This window comes from Cervus canadensis, chromosome 29, assembly GCF_019320065.1.
Source record: "Cervus canadensis isolate Bull #8, Minnesota chromosome 29, ASM1932006v1, whole genome shotgun sequence".
Lineage (NCBI taxonomy): Eukaryota > Metazoa > Chordata > Mammalia > Artiodactyla > Cervidae > Cervus > Cervus canadensis.
In genome coordinates this window covers 41,586,665-41,604,324 of record NC_057414.1, presented here as the reverse complement: position 1 = coordinate 41,604,324, position 17,660 = coordinate 41,586,665, and the positions used below count along the sequence as shown (strand labels likewise).

General features: G+C 43.3%; 1 protein-coding gene and 1 non-coding gene across 2 annotated transcripts in view; one reads left to right on the top strand and one right to left on the bottom strand.

The window, feature by feature from the left end:
- Positions 1-17,660, bottom strand: part of PACS1 (phosphofurin acidic cluster sorting protein 1) — a 145,086-nt gene that overhangs the window by 126,741 nt on the left and 685 nt on the right. The gene's annotated exons all lie outside the window — the stretch shown is intronic.
- Positions 5,714-5,786, top strand: TRNAG-UCC. The gene has a single exon. It is a non-coding gene; the product is annotated as a tRNA-Gly (tRNA).

Sequence of the window (17,660 nt, the reverse complement as noted above, 5' to 3'; positions counted from 1 at the left end):
TAGGGCCAAAGTTTATACAAGCTGGAGGGCCCTCTAAAGGAAAGCACACAAAATTACAGTTACAACATTACATCTCAGATTTCAAAATATTAAATACATAAGAACAGATGAAAGATTTGCAATACTTCTATGTTAAAAGTACAAAATCAATGAAAGAAGATCTAAATATTTGAATGGAAGGACATGACACATTCATGGATTGGAAGACCCAATACTTTGAAGATTTCAGTTCACTCCAAATTAATCCACAGAGCAATGCAATCCTAATAAAATTCTCAAAAAAAAAAAAAAATCAGGGAAATTGAAAAACTGATTCTAAAACTTCTAAGGAAAGAAAGAGCAAAAACTAGTCAAGGCAAACATGAAGAAGCACAGAGCTGAAGACTTACATCACTCAGTAACAGGCCTATTATAAGGATGGAGGAACAGAGACGGGGGAACACCGGTACAAGCATGCACAACCTGACCAACCGTACAGACAGAAAGTCTAAAAATGGGCTCACACAGAAACTGTCACGTAATGTACAATCAAGGTGACACAGAACAGTGGAAAAGATCATCTTTTTTTCAGTTCAGTTTTATTTTCAACTTTAATATAATAAGATTCACCCATTTCGAGAGTACAGTTTCATGAGTTTTGACAAATGTGTAAGCATCATCATAATCAAGACAGAACATTTCCATCGAAAAGATGATCTTTTAAATAAACGGTGCAAGGTTAACGGAAGATCCCTGTGGGAGGAATGTATCTTAACTCTTCACTTCACACATAGATCTCAATTTCAGATGAACCGTAGATCTAAATGTGAAAGGAAAAATAATACAGCTTGAGAAGAAAATATTAGAGGATAGCTTCATGATCTTGAATGTACTATGATCTCTTAAATAGGGGGCTTCCCTGGTGGCTCAGTGATAATGAATCCACCTACCAATATAGGAGACGTGGGTTCGATCTCTGGTCCGGGAAGATCCCACCTGCCTCAGAGCAACTAAGCCTGTGGGTCACAACTACTGGGCCTGTGCTCTAGAGTCCAGGAACTGCAACTACTGAAGCCCGCATGCCTAGAGTTCGTGCTCTGCAACAAAAGAAGCCACCACAATGAGAAGCCTGTGCATCACAACTACAGAGGAGCTCCCACTCACCACAGCTAGAGACAAGCCTGGGCAGCAACAAATAAATGAATAGATAAATTTTTAAAATTAAAAAAAAAAAAAGATTTCTTAAATAGGGCAGCAAAGACACTAAACATAAAGGAGAAAATGGATAAATTGGGCAGATTTAAAAAGATTAAGAACTTGTGTTCATCAAACAACCACTGAAAGAGTAAAAAGGAAACCCACAGAGTATGAGAAGATATTTGTAAGAAAAAGAACTTCTACAAGTCAATAAAAAACAGACAACCCAATAGAAAAATGGGCAAATGACCTGAACAGACAGTTCATAAAAGAGGATACCAGACAGTTGGGAAGCTTAGGAAAAGGTTCTCAACATCATCAGGGACATGCAAATTAACACCACGGGGGCAACCTCCAGAGCAGAACAACTAAAATGAAAAGGACAACAGCAACTGATGCTGGAGACGTGGCCCACCTGGGACTCTCACCCAGCCCATCAATTCCACTCCTGGTTATCTACTCAAAAGAAATGAAACAAACTGTACGAGAGCACTCATCACCTCCAGCAGACGGGTAGGAATGGCCACCGCAGCCCCATACATGACTTGGGAAATCTCCCACATGACTGGCACTAGCCCAGTGATTACATAACTTGAGATACATTCAAACAATGGAATACAATACAGCAACAAGAATACATGAGCTGCAACCACAGGCAAACAAACATCATGGTGAGCAAAAAAAGACAAGGTACATAAATCAGTGCACCTGCAGTGGAGAACAGTATGGAGGCTCCTTGAAAAACTAAAAACAGAAGAACCATATGATCCAGCAATCCCACTGCTGGGCATATACTCTGAGAAAATCATAATTCAAAAACACACATGTACCCCAATGTTCACTGCAGCATTATTTACGACAACCAGGGTATGGAAGTGATTTAAATATCCATCGACAGATGAATAGATAAAGAAGACGTGGTACATATACACAATGGGATATTACTCAGCCATAAAGGAAAGAAATTAGGTCATTTGTAGAGATGTCAACAGACCCAGGGACTATCATACAGAGTGAAGTAAGTCAGAAAGAAAAAAAACAAATATTGTGTATTAATGCATGTATGTGGAATCTAGAAGAATGGTGCAGATGAACCGACTTCCAGGGCAGGAATAGAGACACAGGCAAGTGGACACAAGGGGAGAAAGGGAACAGGGAGGGGCCACCGGGAGACTAGGATTGATATATTAATACTTACGCTGCCATGTATAGAACAGAGAGCTAGTGGGAACCTGGCGGATAGCACAAGGAGCTCAGCTCAGTGCTCTGTGATGACCCAGAGGAGTGGGACAGGGTCGGGGGGAGAAGGTCCAAGAGGGAGGGGATATGTGCACACACACAGCTGATCCACTTTGTTGTACAACATTAAGTAATATAACATTGCAAAACAATTATACTCCAATTTTTCAAAAAGTGGCAGCATTTGGAACATGAAAAAAAAAAAAGAGTGAACCAAAGCAGGCAGAACTAACTTATGCAGTTACAAGTAAGGATGCTAGTCATCTCTGATGCGGGCAGAGGCAGTGATTAGAAGTGGACCAGGTAACGCTTTGGGCTGTTGGTAATGTGCTCTTTCCTGATATGGGTGCTAATTTTGCAGGTATGTTCAGTTTGTAAAAACTCATCAATTGTACTGATGATGTATATTCTTTTCCAAGGACTACCATATATTATACTTTTTCAATAAGAAGTTTTTTTTTTAGTTAGGTATAGGGCCATGGAAGTAGCCTGTACACATAAAGGGCCTTGAAGCTTAAGTTTCATTAGCTTCATAATACATTTGTCTTTGGTGTCTCCAGACATATACATATGAAAATAAAAAGCAGTTTATAATGTTCTAAGCCTAAGATTTAAATAGAGTTTACATAGAAACGTCACTAATTTTTCACCAATCAATATACACTGAATTTTCCAGAAATGTAACCAATGTAACTACTGTAAATAGAGAAAACACTGTATTTTGTTTTGTATAGAATCTGATGAAGATTTATTCACCACTTTAGAAAACCATGTTACCAATGATATAACCACGTATCATGAGGCCCCCAGGGTACACCCGTATCAGTCTCTACTTACAGGTGCCATAGCCCAGCCAAGGTGTACCTGCAAGCACGTGACAGCTATGGTTTCCAACATGCCGTGAACACTTACTCGTGTCTCCGGAGAATCGACATATAGAAATACTTGCTGTGTTACAGACAGCTTTCCTTGTATGTTTCCTTTATATTGCAGTTAAGACACTGTACACACATGTCGATAAATCTTATTATCTGGGAAATTTCACTTCAGGATGGAAAAGGGGCCATAAAATCCCAAGTGTTGAGAACCAGCTGCAAACCATCAAATAACTGTAAGGAGAATCCTAATTCTTGAATTTGATAACTGTTCCTTTATGCTACGCACATTACCTAAATCACAAGTAAAATACCTATCTAGAATGTTTTTTAAAAAAAAAAAAAGAAGAAAAGAAAAATTCAACTACCATTTTCAACAGCAATCACCTAAACGTATCTATTATAAATATTACCTAGACATGGTGAGCAGAACAGGAGGGAAACAGGAGTTCAGACTACAAGATCTAACTGAGTGCTTTTCCTTTTAAGTCAGTAAGATCCAGTCTGGCATTCGCAAGCAAAAGCTTCCATTATTTTTCTGTTCTCTTTCAAAAATAGCTCCACCTTCAAGATTACACAAATTAGATCATTCTGCAGCAGGATTCCTCCTTATAGAGCAGCTCCTACGAAGCACAGACAGGCTGTCTGCTGTAGAAAACCAGTCATTAAAAAAAAAAAAAAAAAGAACCCACCAGATGTTTTTTACTTTTCAGTTCCACTGGATTAGTGACAAAGGGTATGTGCTGTGGCTGTTACTGGTAGCTCTCTCTCTTATTCAACACTATCAAACAGGTGAGGATCAGAGAGGAGCTCCCAGACCAAACTAACATGACAGCAGAATAATTAGGGACAGTGAGATGTCACTGCTCCAACAGCTTCACCAAGGCCTATGGCATTAAAAGAATTTATCTAGATTTTTAATATAATCAGTCACCAACCTATGGATTATTCCATTACCCAGTAAATCCCCAAGGAAATTTACTCCCAGTTAAATCACAAGGGGCAAATGGAGAAACAAAGAAAGTTCCTCAAGAGCTTTGAAGAGTTCTGTTACACAGATCTCTTCTCAAACCATGTTACTTAACGATAAAGAGATGACAATAATTATTATTTTTTTAAGTGAAAAACAGAAAACTGACACCAGGAAGTTAAATGAAATCTTGAAGTCATTCCTTGAATCCGTTTCTTCTGTCATATCCCAAATAAGCAAATCCTTTAGGCTTAAAAAGACCATACCCAGAATCCGATGACTTCTCATCTTCTCCATCACCCTGCCTGGAACCAACATCAGCTCCTGGTACATCACTCTCATACTCCTAACGGGACCCCCTACTTTTGCCCCTGCTCTTCTTTGCTACACAGGGCTCTTCTACACACAGGGGTCAGTGGTTATTTTAATACGTAAGTCATTATCATGTCTCTTCTCTGGCTTGAAATCCCAGTGGCTTCCTCATCTCACTCAAGGTCAACACCAGAGTCCTACAAAGGCCTACAAGATCTGGTCCCTTCACTCTCTTTCTCTCCTGTTATTCTCCACCTCATTCACTTGCCTCCAGCCCACTGGCCTCCTGGATATTCCTGGAACCTACCAGTACTTACTGTTCCCTCCACTGGCTTGCCTAAGTGTGTGCTCCACACCATTACTCCCCCACTCTGAGAGGGTCTTCTAAACCACCTTATGTCGTCACACACTCTCTGCCTCACTTATCTAATCCTCTCCTGCTTTAATTTTCCCCATCTGACATTCCCTATCATTTTCTCACTCATTTGCTTATTGTCTGCTGCCCACTCTGCCCTGAGAAGGTGACTCCCAGGAAAGTGAAAGTGAAAGTAAAAGTCGCTGAGTCGTGTCTGACTCTTTTCGACTCCTTGGACTGTAATCCATGGAATTCTCCAGGCCAGAATACTGGAGTGGGTAGCCTTTCCCTTCTCCAGGGGATCTTCCCAACCCAGGGATCAAACCCAGGTCTTCCGCGTTGCAGGCGGATTCTTTACCAGCTGAGCCACAAGGGAAGCCCAAGAATACTGGAGTGCATGGCCGATCCCTTCTCCAGCGGATGTTCCCAACCCAGGAATCGAACTGGGGTCTCCTGCATTGCAGGCAGATTCTTTATGAGGGAAGCCCAACTCCCAGGAAAGCTGGATTTTATTTGTTTTATTAAATGCTCTTCCTAGGTAGCGCAATGGTAAAGAATCTGCCTGCCAATCCAGGAGATCTGGGTTTGATCCCTGGGTCAGGAAGATCCCCTGGAGAATGGTATGGCTACCCACTGTAGTATTCTTGCTGGGAAAATTCCATGGACAGAGGAGCCCAGCGTGCTACAGTTCATGGGGTTGCAAAGAGTCAGACACAACTGAGCAAACACACATACATACATTAAGCGCTCTCTCCTCAGTGTCTAAAATGATGACCAGGCGTGACTTTCCTGGTGGTCCAGTGGTTAAGACTCTGCACTTCCGATGCAGAGAGCATAGGTTCGATCCCTAGTCAGGAAATTAAGATTCCACGTGCCATGCAGCATGGCCAAATAAAGAGAAAAAATAAAAAAATAAAATGGTGACTAGGCATCTGATGTCTGTGATATCTACCAACCGAATGAAGTTACTATCAGGTAGAGGAGAAGTCACAGAGACGACCCAAACCCACATGGTGAGGAAAAGCCAAATCAGAAACCAGATTCCAGAGCCAAAGCATTTCTGGCACGTGGTTTTAAAGAGATTAGAGCAATTTGCTGACTTTTTTCCTCCAGATATAAGAATAGGAGGAAATACCTGAATGAGCATCAAACAAAACAAAGAAAAACAAAACCAAACCTAAACTCAGATAGGGCCACCATCCCCAACAGTCACTTTTCTAACATTCTCTTAAATGGACTTGAACCAGACAGTTTTCTTTTATCAGTTCACGTTTAACACGGAAATTGCAATTGCCTGAGGAGGCCCTCCAGGAATGTAAGTAAACACACCACTGGTCTAAGGCCAAAGCACACCAAGCTAATCCTACGCCAAATCTTAGCTTAGATCCTGTCCCATTTCCAACCCAAGCTTTTGTTTCCCCAATGAGATGGTACTTTCCTTTTCCTCCATGGATAGAAAAGTCAACCAAAAAGGTCAATGGGCAGTGCTTAGTAACATCATGGCCACTCCTTTTTATAAGTTTGTTTTTTTTTTTAAAAGGAAAGACGGAGGGGATTATCTGCAAGTAATAAAAACAAAGCGATAATGCGATTGCATATGGTTAATGAACCATTTTCCTCATTAAAGATAAGGGCATAAACAAGTTATTGCACATCCTGGTGGCAGAAAGGAAATACAATTAAATCCATTAATAGCCACAAGAGTTTTTATGTTCCCAGAGGACCCTGGTTTCCAGCGCTGCTTATTCATTTTCATCCACAGCCAAAACGATGCATGGCAGCAATGACCGAAGGCTGTGGACTACCCACGTATTTCAATTTTAAGGAGACAATTTTATTAAACAACAGACTTCAGGTAGATTATGCTGCCACGTTCTATTGGATATGAGCTGAAAGTGCCTAACAAAGGCCTACCTGTAGAGACAAAGTAAATGATGACTAACATAAATCTGGCCTACAGATACTCAACCATCACACTCACAGTTTCACTGTGGCTTCCCAAAGACGTTAAGGTAAAGATTTCTGTGAATAGAGATGCTCACTTTACAACTACATGAATAGAGATGCTCAAACATTTTACAACTATTTTGTTTCTCTGCATAACAAGTCAACAAGGACAAAGAAAGGTATCGCCACTCGTAAAAAAAAAAAAAAATCGGTAAAAAAGAGGTAATCAAAACAAATTTAACTAAGCATTAGATATAGGGCTTTACTTACGAGTCCATGGTAGTCCAACCCCAAAGGAATATGTGACTTGTATCTCCAACTACATCTTCGGTAGGGTCTCTGCCCCCCTAAGACTTGAGAAGATTAAATCCCTACCCTCAACTCGCCAGCAAGCCTGCCTGGGGAGCACAACCTGGACCGGGGGGTGAGCAGAACAGCCCCACTGTGGGTCTAAGGCTCTCAGATTATACTCCCCGTTACTCTTAGTCTCAGACTCAGAGCCCATTCTTCCTTAACATACTGACTATCTGGTTCTTCAGTTCACAGAATATCAGAACCAACAAAGCAGAAAGAAGGCATATCAATAGCTATAGGGAGAAATGAAGGCAAAAACAAAACTAAAAAAGCAAACACGTGACTTTAAAAATAGTTATGCAGCACGCACCAGTCCACACTCTTCAAGCCCATGAGGGTCTCATTCATCCTGACGATCCACATGGGAGAAGAGGTTAGCCCGTGTTTTATACATTCTCAAGTAAGAACCAGAAACAAGTAAATATATTTTTAGGTTTATAACCAAAATGGGAAAATAAAGTCTTGGTGCTTATTACAGGAGAAAACCGACACGTATACAAAGATCCACGTGCTTCAGGATAGACCTTAAACGTATTACCAGGTGTTCCTATAAAAGTAGGATACAGCTTTTCTATAGTCTGAGACACAAAAAGGAAAAGAGAAAAAGATCAACTCTGTTTAAATCCTCATTTTCCTAGGAGTCACTCAGCTTTTATTGGTGATAAATGGCTAGCTGTAAACCGGTTTAGTTGCTCTTCTGGCTGCCAAAGCAGAGCTAAAGAAGTCAGCAGGTAGAATAGGGAAGCTGTCAAGTCAAGTTGGCTCAAAACAAAGTTGTGGTTTGCAGGCGGGGCCTGAAACATCTCTTCCGTTCACATAAGCTGGCAGGATGTAGAAACAGGATCCTGACGCAGCCACCGCTTCAGAGAAGCAAACTATTTTCCTTTGACTTTCTAGTCTATTAGGCTTGGGGTTTGGCAGGATCTGTGTCCACAGTGAACCCAAGACCTTCTAATGGTCCCCGGGAGGAAATCGGAATACAAACAAGGTAGCCCTGATTCTAGACAGAAAGCAGTTTTTGGAGGGGTATCGAGGAGAGACAGAGAAGCCAGGCTGGCAATAAAGACAGCAAGAGTAACAGTAATATTAAGTGTTTTCTATGTGCCACAAAAGCAATTAACTTGTATTAATCTCCCTTAATCCTCATAATACATGAATGGTAGGGGAATTATTATGCTCATTTTACAGATGAGAAAAATGAAGCATTAGAGAGGTTAAGTAATTTGCCCAAGTCACTCAAACAGTAAACCAAGAGCCAGGATTAAAATCCTGGCTAACTGGCTCCAACAGGTGGGCCATGTGATTCGAAGAGCTGACTCATTAGAAAAGACCCTGATGCTGGGAAAGACTGAAGGCGGGAGGAGAAGGGGACGACAGAGGATGAGACGGCTGGATGGCATCACCGACTCAACGGACATATGTTTGAGAAAGCTCCAGGAGTTGGTGATGGACAGGGAGGCCTGGCGTGCTGCAGTCCGTGGGGTTGCAAAGAGTTGGACACGACTGAGCGACTAAACAGCAATTGGTTCCAGCACTGACACCTGCAGACACTATGCGACGGAGCCTCTCACTGTCTGTAGTTTGGCAACAGAGCAGCACTCTGTAATCCCAACATTACGGCGTGCGTGCGAAGTCACTTAAGTTGTGTCTGACTCTCTGCGACCCAACGGACTGTAGCCCGCCAGGCCCCTCCGTCAAGGGGATAACATTACAGGGTATAAAGCATGAAACATTATCAATCATGAGAGCCAGAGAGCGCTCAGGGGACACCGAGTTTAAGCAGAGAAGCAGATCCCGAGTCATGAGACAAATCCCAGCTCCGCCTCCCTCTAAACTGGGGAGCCCTACAGAAATGCCTTCCCCTTCCTGGGCCTCGATTTCCCTTCCTGGGGAGTTGATGGTTACCGTGCACACAGTGCATGCTCAGCAGTCTGGCTCCCTTCACCTGGGCATCCTCCTAAACACCCCCTCACCAGAGGCCTTCTCGGTCACACTGCCCAACCCGCTCCAGCCCCCGCGCTCTGGTTCTCTTCATGGCACTACTCACCACCTGCCTGGTCACTCTACACCTACTTACGGTTTATCACCTGTCTCCCTCCACTGGGACACTCATTCTGAGAGAATGGACTTCGTCAACCTGCTTGCTGCTGGTTCCCCAGTACCTGGAGCAGTGCCTGGCACACAGAAACACTCAACAAATATTTGCTGAATGAAAGAACCATGTAGGAGAGACTTTCATTCAACGAACTTTACAAATAAACAGGTACTCTTCATTGACAAATATATTTATCAAGCACCTATAAAGTAACTATGTAAACAGACAGGATTATTTCAGATGGCGCTAACTGGTGTGAAGATTTCTAAACTCCCAGGATGTACCGGGCAGGTGAGGGCAGCTTTCCAAGTAGCGGGTCAGCTGAGACCTGAACGATACCCAGGAGCCAGTCACAGGATGATGGGGGACAGGGCATCCAGGCAGAGGGAACAGCAAGTGCAAAAGCCCAGAGGCAGGGCGATCATGCCGGGGCCCAGCCTGTGGAGCCAGGCGAGCATGGGCAGCATGGTGGAGATGAGGTCGAAGCCCTGAGAAGGACCCCTCTAGGAAGTATCTCCAAAGTCAGAAGAAGGCTTTTACTCTATGTGTGATGGCAAGTTACTTGATGGCATCTCTTATCTTCACCAGTGACTCAGTGGTAAAGAATCTACCTGCCAAGGCAGGAGAGGCAGGTTCAATCCCTGGGTTGAGATCTCCTGGAGAAGGAAATGGCAATCTGCTCCAGTATTCTTATCTGGGAAATCCCCTGAACAGAGGCTACAAACCATGGGGTTGCAGAGTCAGACAGGACTTAGCAACTAAACAACAACTAACTGATCTTCCCCCCAGCAGATTGTACACTTGATGAGATGAAGGATTTTGCTTGTGGCACTTACTGGCTGGTCTACAAGCATCTGTTATGAATGAACTGGGGAGAGTATGAACAGAAGAGTGACGTGATCTGATTTTCATTTTAAAATATCGCTCTGAGCTGCGGCTAGTGATTACCTTCTGGGAGGAGACCAGGGTGGCAGAGGATGGGGAAATTTACGAACAAGCACATGCGGTGTGCTTTCTGGGCACTGTAAGTCAGAAACAGGGGAAGAAAAGGCTACAATCTAACCCCTGAAGCCATTTGGTATTTTCAAGCAACAGAGAGGAAAAGGTCCTTGAGGAGGGACCAAATAAATGACAACTGATGTCCTAAGCCTTTTGTGTTTTTCTAAACCATTTAAACCACTACAAAGAATCTCTGTCTCACTTATAACAAGAGGAACAAAAGGAAGCTCAAAGTCAGACACATACACAGACACACAGACAGACAGACAGACACACAAGAGTTTTGGAGAAAAACTGTAAAGAAAATACACCTTCCTACATCTAAGAACAATAATCAGGCTAAATTTCCTTAGGGACAATTAAGGTTCCACTTAGCACATCCAAACTGTTACCTGGCGAGGGGGGAGGGCGGGGGGGAGGATCTTGCTCAGAACAGGCTCTGAGAGGCAGACTGCCATCCAGAGGAGGTGGCAGACTAAGAGAGGAGCAGATACTGTAACAGGGACCAAGTTTTAAAACATCACTCCTTTCACACCTACCTATATCCACACCGGGTCACTAAAAAAACATCCAGGGTAAATCACACACACTTGACATGCTTACTACCTGTCTCCCTCCACTAGAATGTTCACGCTAGAAGAGAATGGACTTTGTCTATTACCTGATCTCACAGTGTAATTTCTAAGAGGTATATTATAGTTCTAAAAAAACTTTTGCCAACATCATCTCTGGATACTACCAAGTGCCTCTCTCTACAGAACTGAAAGTGCTGAAAGGATGAATGAAACACAGGTTCATCTGGGAGTTGCGGAGCATCATTACTTCTAAGGGGGGAAGAGGAAGAACAGTACTCGGGGTCAGAAAAATTGGCAAAGCTATCACTAAACTCCAATATCAATGCCCCCTCCTCACCTGTGCCTCGCCACCCATCACCACGAAGAGGGCAGAGGGCAAAGCACTCCCCAGTCAACATTTTTGCTATCAGTAAAGATGAGCAGGCAACTCTAGAACCAAGAAAGGAGGGTGAGGAGTAGAGTGAAACCTCGGTGCCCCACCATGTCTCAACCATCCAACATTTTTTCACAGCTTTATTGTGATATAAAATTTGTAAGTTTCCCTCCTTTGACATATGTATACAACCGAGTAGAGCTGATACGTATCTTTAGATATTTATTTATTTTTAAAATATTTAAAGTATTTATTCATTTGGCTGCACTGGATTTTAGCTGCGGCATGCGGGATCTAGATCCCCAACCAGGGATCAAACCCAGGCTCCCTGCATTGGGAGCTCTGAGTCTTAGCCACTGGACCACCAGGGAAGTCCCTAAACATTTATTTTTAAAACAACATTTACCGGTCTTTTCCGTAATATGTGTTTATTACAGAAAGTCTGGAAATCACCAAAAATACACAAGGACAGAAATTAGTATCACACATAATCCTATCAACTAAAACCCATTTTGGAGTGAATGCCTCCAGTTTTCTCCATAGATATTGACTAAGACCTAAAATCGTGAGAAACAAATGGACAAGGAAGCATCAGGAAGCAAATTCTCTCCAGGAGGAAGCAAGCTGAGTAGAAGGTAAAAACGTTTAAAGAGGGGACACTAACAGAAGAAAACCAATGGGCCCTTGGAAGAGATAAGAAAAGGGACATTTTAAAATAACTTGGAAGAGGACAGACTGAGGACTCAGTCTAATTAAACAAATTAGAAAAAACCATAAACATGGCAGCCACCAGCCACAGGTGACTGGTATGACACGAAATGCAGCCAATACAACGAAGGAAGAGGGTTTTAAATTTTATTCAATTTCAATTAATATTTAAGTAGCCATACATGGCTAGTTGGCTACTGTATTGAACAGCACAGCTTTAAAGATAAAATAGCCTATGATCTTAAGACATAATCGAATTTCAAACGAAATGTTTTAAGTAACTGTCTTCTGGAAGATCTAAAAGCTAAGCAATAATACATCATCACTGACTGGCCTTCTCCATGGCACTACCCAAGGCAGAGGCCAGGCACCAGTCCGCCTAAGTGGCTCCCTGAGCTGTGACTACAGCCATTCTCTGGTTTGTAATAACATAAAACGGAAAGTGGATTCAGCAGGCTTTCTCATCAGATCACTGCCCTGTGAATGACTCTAGAGGTGGTGCCCGGGCACACACGCTGGTTCTCTAAAATCCTCCCAAGCTATGCTGGTTATTCCTCTAACTAAGCCTGAAGAAGGGAGGATTCTGAATTGGCTCGCCAGTCTAGAACCAAACCACCTTGCTCAAGGCCAGCCCCGTGGCCAACTTCAAGCTCCTGTCTTTTCTCTAGAGCCCTTAATACCACTCCAAACTCACACTGGAAAAAGACCCAACTCTTGCCATCATTTCCACAGCTTCCATGTTTTCCCAAAGTGCTCCCAGAATGTGAGAGATCAAAGCCAAGCTGACTGCAAATTTCAGAGGACCCACTGAGCCTTCAAGTCCAGGCCAAAACAGGACAAGCCTCATGGAATGAAGCAGTAAAAACACACGGCCCTAGCACTTTTTGGCTGGCAGCTCTCTCATGCACATGGAGAAGGTACCAGAAGGAAGAACAGCAGCAGCTTATTGGCTCAGCTAAGAAACTGGAAATCTAGTTTAAAAGGAAATCACATAACCACTCATGTGTCCAAAAGATCTGTAAATCAATACATGTAAAACTCTGTGAAAGTCATTCCGTCTCTGACTTAAGGAATCTGAGCTTCCGCAGGGACGGTGGATAATATTACCCCGATAGAGAGGCTATTCTATTACAACACTCACAATGTGAAATTCAAATCTTCTAAGGTACAGATACGCTTTTCAGACTTTCAGTGCTAGGGAAATAATAGAAATTTCACCAGGTCTCTTTTTGACCAATTACATTTACTTTATATCTATCATTTAAGAAGTACTTTCTCCTGTAGATCTACAGGTCCTATTTTATCAACTGTTTCTTTTTCTATTTTTCAGCCATACCACAAGGCATGTGGGATCTCAGTTCCCCCACCAGGGATTGAACTCATGTCCCCTGTAGGGGAGGTGTGCTGTCGTAACCCCTAGATCACCAGCAAAGACCCTGTCCTATTTTACATTTATTTCACCCACATATTAAAATGGATAGTAAGTAAAAGTATTCCCAATCAATAGACCAAAACACCAAAGGATTGGAGAATTTGCCCCAGCACACAGGAAGAACACACAGCAGTATATCCTGGCTTGCCTAGTACTTTCACGGTTAGAGGGGCAACTGGCCTCAAGGGCCTTCATGAAATTAACAATCCTACTGCAGGCCAGTGACGCCAACTTGGCCATGGTCACATCCTTTTTTTTCTAAATGTGGTCTAAAGGAGAAGTGACTGATAACCACTGAGCTCCTTCCCTAAGCACACACACAGATAAGAATATGCAAATATGCTCTGGGCTCAAAGACAAATGTGATACAATTCGTGAGTGATACAGCAGAGCACATGTTGTCCCCTCATAGTCAGTTTGACACCACAGAAAGAATTCTGCACACTTATGAAATTTAATCATCTTTCTGTCTCTCCTACTTACACAACTCAAAAAGAGGAAAGAATGTGAGGGGAGACGTCACCATACAAACAGCACAGAGAAGGGATCAATGAGACACTAAAACTCTTCTGTGACATCAAGCAACTTGCCGCCTGGTGCCGACGATGATGCCACACCACTGTCCGCACTCTGGACCACAGACGAGGCAGCACTCCTGAGTGTGGAGCGGTGCCGCTTCAAAAGCTGCGAATTTCATAAAGGAACTATTGTAACAGACCTACCCACGGGTGGTGGTTGTTTAGCCACTAGGTCGTGCCCAGCTCTTTACGACTCCATGGACTGTAGCCTGCCATGCTCCTCTGTTCAAGGGATTTCCCAGCAAGAATACTGGGTTGCCATTTCCTTCTCCAGGGGATCTTCCCGATGCAAGGATCGAACCCAAGTCTCCTGCACTGGCAGGAGGATTCTTTCCCGCTGAGCCATCAGGGAAGTCCAGAATCTTAACATATTTCACAATGATTACCTCTGGGGAGTAAGAACAGACACAGGGGCTTTCCTTTACAATTTTCATCTTCCTGTACTGCTGGAATTTCTAATCATGGACATGTATTAATCTTTTTATTTTAAGCCACAGAGAAGTCATATACAGCATAAGAAATATGATCAGGGCTACTGTAATAAGTTTGTATGGGGACAGATGGTTACTGATGCACCACGACCATTTTGTAATGTATGCAAATGTCAAATCACTTTGCAGTACATCTGAAACTAACATAACATTGCCCATCAACTATATTTCAGTGAAAAATTTGAAGTTCCAGGTGCGAAGAATAAAAATCTACTGATTTTTTTTTTTTGGAAAAAACATCTTTTTATTTTAAAAAATACTGATAAAAAATGGCAATGAATAGAACAGTTTAGTAATTTTTAAAGCCAACTACAGGTATGCTCTTCATTCATAAAAAAAAGTACTGTGGATTCTGAAAGAATTTAGTACCTGTTAAGTCAGAGCAGAAAATTGTTACTTAAGAAACAATTTTATTTAAACATCTAGTAAAGGGAAAGCTGTTTTTTTCCTTCCCCAAAAGTACATTATATTTCTACAGGGATCAAGAAAAGGAGCATGACATTCCCTGCGCTCAGCTCTTCAACTCTCTTCTCCACACCAGGCAGAGGATGACGTTTTCACTAGACTGCATCCCACGACGTTTCATACATACCTAACCTTGGGTCATAAAATCACACTGACATTTCTCAAGTGCACATAAATCACACGTTTATGTCTCATCTGAGCTTCATGAGATGACAGTGTTAGTTCAAGGTGAAATTCAGCGTGCTGGGTACAGAGTACAGACTGCCAATATACTCTAAACAGCGTGAACAAGCATACCAAGGAGACCTCAAACTAAGTGGATGGCTGTAATAACGGGAAGGGCCAAGAGCAGGCCATTTTCTCCCCACAGGGCATTATTTTCCATCCTGCAGATAAAACAACACGCTCCAAAGAGCACAAGTGTTCCACAAGGAGCTGGGAGGCACAAGGGTGATGGGTGGAAAACAAAGTTGGAGCAGGACAGCTGACAGTCCCAAGGATTGGTTAGTAGACATGACCTGACTGCATGCTCCCTGCAGGTGACAGCAATAAGCCAGCCTGAGGCTCTCACACCACGTCAACATAATTCCTGATTTCATCAGGATGCCTGGCTGTTCCTTGGGCGAAAAATTTATTCTGTGGACCTCTGGGTGACCAATAGGGACAGACTGGAAATCAACAGCCATCAGTGATTTTATTTATCCTCCTTGCTGGCACAGCAGCTTCTTGTCAGTAAGCTTATGCCGTTTCGATCTAACAAGCTAGAGAAGGCAGCTGTCCAAATGTCACCAAACCTAGTGAGAGATGTGAAGGAAGCACAGGCAAGCCTGCATTACTCACACTGGACCCAGGGAGGAGGGACTTAGTGCTCATATATTTGAAAGAAGCAGATGAGGCTTTCAGCTATAGATGGGCCTGAACAGAAAGAGAAAGGCTGGCCTGCTTAGGACCAGGAGGGGTAAGCCACCACAAACTAAACTCCTAGCTGAGTCTGGTGTGTGTTAGGGTGTTGGCCAAACCAAAGCAAACTGGTGTGGCTCGCGATTGCCCTGAAGAAAGGATAGAGAAAAAAGAAAGTAAAATCAGTGAAGCGGACGCTGAGACACAGGGACGCCAAGAGCAGAGGGGGACTGATGGAACACAACCCAGCATTATCTAAAAACATTCCAGATGTCTATCCTTCCAACCGCAACTCCACCCCTACACACAAAGACCATCCTAAAGAAACTTTTGCGAGAAGCGCCAAGAGTCCTGGGCAAAAATATTTATAGCATTACTGCTCGTGTTAACAAACAGGAAACAACCCAAATGTTCATCAAAAGGTGATTTATGATATATTCATACTGTGAAATTCTTACACTTTAGGGAAAATATTTCGAGTTACCATAGAGCATTGATGATTCTCACAAACTTAATGCTGAGTTCACATACACACACACACACAAACACAAGTAGGTCACAGAACACATACATTATGATAGCATTTATATAAACTTCCCAAAACATTCACAACGAAAAAACATTGTCTAGAGATGCACACATGTAGTAAAACTAATTTTAAAAGACCAGGAAATGAGGGACACACAATTCAGAATAATGTTTACCTTTGTAGGGGGAAGACGGGGACGTGACTGGGAAGAGGCACCCAAGGCTCCAACACAACTCTAATGCTCTTTCTCAAGCTGAGTCGAGGACAGAGATGTGCTTCTTGTCATTTTTTTTTTAAAGTCCTCTTTAGGACATACATCACTTTGCATGCATGGAACAACTCGAAATAGAAGGGGGCTGGAGAAACACGAGAGTTGAAGATGTAACCAAACCATGCTCCCTAACCCCACTTACATGTCCATCTGCCCAAGATGGGCTTCCAGAGTGAGGAGCAAGTCACACTCCAAGACAACAGAATCAACTCGGTTTAGAGGCGATAGAAAAAAAGACCACCTTCAGGCACTTCTCTGGGCTTCCTGGGTGAAACCAACTCCGCAGTGTCTAGTGGAGGGGTAAGCTGTTGAGACACTGCACACCGGCCCCGAGGAGTGTGGGAAGACTGCCTTGCCCATACAGAAACAGAAAACAGCCCCAACTCAGGTATGTTTTACCAGTGGAAAGTCCCCAGACGGTTCCAACAGACAGAGGAATGGATTGCAGTTAGGAACAAGGCAATAATTTTATGCGGCCCTGCAGGACTAGGAGAATATGTGACCGGTTACTGGGGGTGGGGAGGAGACGATGAAAAATGCACTTGAAAACACAGGACTTTTCTAAGACCATAAAAGCCCGGACAGAATGTGTGTATTTGGAGTACAAATGGACGTGTGTTTTGAACACAAACTAGAAGCCCTAAAGGTTACCATACGGGCTTTACCTGGCAGAAGGTGACAACCGTGTTTGGCACATGCCAAGTATATTAGGAAATAATAATATCTAGAGAGATCTATACCACATCCATGTAACACAGGTACAGCCCACAGGCGCTGGCGAGGCAGGGAAAAAAGTCTGTGACTTTCACCGGGAAACGGACAGGAAGGCCGGATTCTGTCAGAAGGCCCTGGGCAGAGAATCCAGTGGGCCCCGCTCTAGGAGGGCAAAAGGGTGGTCCCGGCCCGAGACCGAAGGTGGGCACGCCAGGGGAGGGCGGGGTCCCCCCGGGAGGAGCCCCGGGAGGCCGGGCAGGGAGGCAGCCGAGGGGGAATCCAGGGCCGGGGCGCCCCCCTTG